Genomic DNA, 2,500 nt, shown 5'->3' on the forward strand with positions numbered 1-2,500 from the left:
CCGCCAAACCCCCACAACTCGAGCAAGTGAAAAAAAAAGTAACAGGAGCGAAAGCATCTCTGTCGGCTTGGGGGTACGCCCGTTTCCGTTTCAACTTGTCTCGCGAGGGTGGTTTCGGGGCCAGCAGGAGAGCTCGTCGGGGTAGCAGGCCCTGCAGCCGTGGTCACCGCCAAACCCCCACAACTCGAGCAAGTGAAAAAAAAAAGTAACAAATAAGAAAGGATCGTCGGCTTGGGGGTACGCCCGTTTCCGTTTCAACTTGTCTCGCGAGGGTGGTTTCGGGGCCAGCAGGAGAGCTCGTCGGGGTAGCAGGCCCTGCAGCCGTGGTCACCGCCAAACCCCCACAACTCGAGCAAGTGAAAAAAAAAGTAACAAATAAGAAAGGATCGTCGGCTTGGGGGTACGCCCGTTTCCGTTTCAACTTGTCTCGCGAGGGTGGTTTCGGGGCCAGCAGGAGAGCTCGTCGGGGTAGCAGGCCCTGCAGCCGTGGTCACCGCCAAACCCCCACAACTCGAGCAAGTGAAAAAAAAAAGTAACAAATAAGAAAGGATCTCTGTCGGCTTGGGGGTACGCCCGTTTCCGTTTCAACTTGTCTCGCGAGGGTGGTTTCGGGGCCAGCAGGAGAGCTCGTCGGGGTAGCAGGCCCTGCAGCCGTGGTCACCGCCAAATCCCCACAACTCGAGCAAGTGAAAAAAAAAGTAACAAATAAGAAAGGATCGTCGGCTTGGGGGTACGCCCGTTTCCGTTTCAACTTGTCTCGCGAGGGTGGTTTCGGGGCCAGCAGGAGAGCTCGTCGGGGTAGCAGGCCCTGCAGCCGTGGTCACCGCCAAACCCCCCACAACTGTTGGGCGCCTACCTGCGCGGGGCAGGAGGACACTTTCCGATTTCAAATCTCCGTTTGCCGAGTCCACCCCGAACGCACGCGGGCGGGCGGGTTCGCATCACCCTTCGTCACAAGGGGCGAAGCCCGTTCCACCGTCTCGTCAGTAGTGCCGACCGGTCTGTGATCGACGAGGGGAGCCACACCAGGTCCGGCCCTGCTGCTTGGCGGCACCGCGTCGTCGGGAGCTCGCGACAGACGGAGGGTTTCGGTGTACTCTCCAGCCACGGGAAACGAAGCCGGTGATGCAGGCGCCGGTCTTTCGCTCCCAAATCGGCTGGGTTTACATCGTTGCTATCTAGTCACGCTCCCTTCAAACCCGACGGGGTACCTATTCCCCTCACCCGTCTGTGCGTATACAGCCTCTTTGCACTTGCGGGATGGGGGTGGTGGTTTAAAGACTCTCGAGTTGCCGCCCGTCGGTCTCCGAGCTCCGTGCAGTAGTGATCCCCAGCGAACTGCCAGCAGGGCGAACGAGCGATCCCGCTCTCGGTCGGGGCGCCTGGCGTCGATCGGTGGTCGGTGGCTTGCGGGCAAGCTGCGCTGTGAGTGTGGGAACGAGTATGACGAGCCGTTGCCGCGACTCCCAGTCCACCTCGGCGGTGGCTGGGCCGGGCGGGCGTCTGCTCGGGCGAGTGCCGCCCCCGCCTCCTCGCAGGAAGTCCGCTCGCCGACACGCCGCCACGTGCACGCGTCAGTGACGCTGCCGAACCGATGGCCGGTGCCCGTTCCCGCCTCTGCTTTTCCTAGGGCAAAGCTGCTGCACGCCTCGTGATACTAGGCGGGCGACATGGTGGCGGTGATCCTGCCTCCGTCGCTGCGGTGCGTTGGGGCACGCATCGCCTCTTGGGCGCCCTGTCCTCCTCCCCCCAATAGACGTATGTTTCTGCGGGCCGCACCAGGATGGTGCTCCCCATCGCTTCACGCCACCCTGCTCCGCCCGCACGCCGGCGTGCAGGTGGCTGTAGCTCAAGGTGGGGAGCGTATGTGCGGTCCGGGTCGCTTTCCTCTGGCGAGGGAGAGACCTAAAACAAACTCAGACAACTCTTGACGGTGGATCACTCGGCTCGTGCGTCGATGACGAACGCAGCTAGCTGCGAGAATTAATGTGAATTGCAGGACACATTGATCATCGACACTTTGAACGCACTTTGCGGCCCCGGGTTCTTCCCGGGGCCACGCCTGTCTGAGGGTCGTTTGGCAATCAATCGCACTCGCCTTGGCTGGCGAGAGCGCGGCTGGGGTGTCGCAGAGGACCCGTCCTCTTTGTCCCCCTAAGTTCAGACTCCGGAGCCCTCCGGCGTCGGAGCGCTTGGCCTTTCCCCCCCACCCTGCACATTCCGTTCGTCAGGCTCGACGCCATCCCCCCGCCGGGGAGCGCGGCCTGGCGTCCGTCTGTGTCGTGGCAGTGGGGCCAGCACGGCTGTCACCGGTCCCAGAATGGCTGTCGGTGGTTCACACTGTGTGTGTGTGCCAACCCTCCTGGTCTCTGGGACACGGAGCTGCCACGAAGTGTTGAGCCTCCAGTGGGGGGTCTGCCTAAGCTCTGCACGTCCGCATTGGGTCCGTCTCTCGGTTGGCTGGCAGTGGAAAGAGTGAAGGGAGCCGCGGAGGTCCGGT

At 62.4% G+C, this 2,500-nt stretch overlaps 1 non-coding gene across 1 annotated transcript; it reads left to right on the plus strand.

Annotated features, from left to right (window-relative positions):
• Nucleotides 1-1,922: 1,922 nt before the first annotated feature.
• Nucleotides 1,923-2,076, plus strand: LOC140475308 (5.8S ribosomal RNA). The gene has a single exon (XR_011959856.1). It is a non-coding gene; the product is annotated as a 5.8S ribosomal RNA (ribosomal RNA).
• The last annotated feature ends 424 nt before the right edge of the window (nt 2,077-2,500 follow it).

This window comes from Chiloscyllium punctatum, unplaced genomic scaffold (genome assembly GCF_047496795.1).
Source record: "Chiloscyllium punctatum isolate Juve2018m unplaced genomic scaffold, sChiPun1.3 scaffold_1534, whole genome shotgun sequence".
Classification (NCBI taxonomy): domain Eukaryota; kingdom Metazoa; phylum Chordata; class Chondrichthyes; order Orectolobiformes; family Hemiscylliidae; genus Chiloscyllium; species Chiloscyllium punctatum.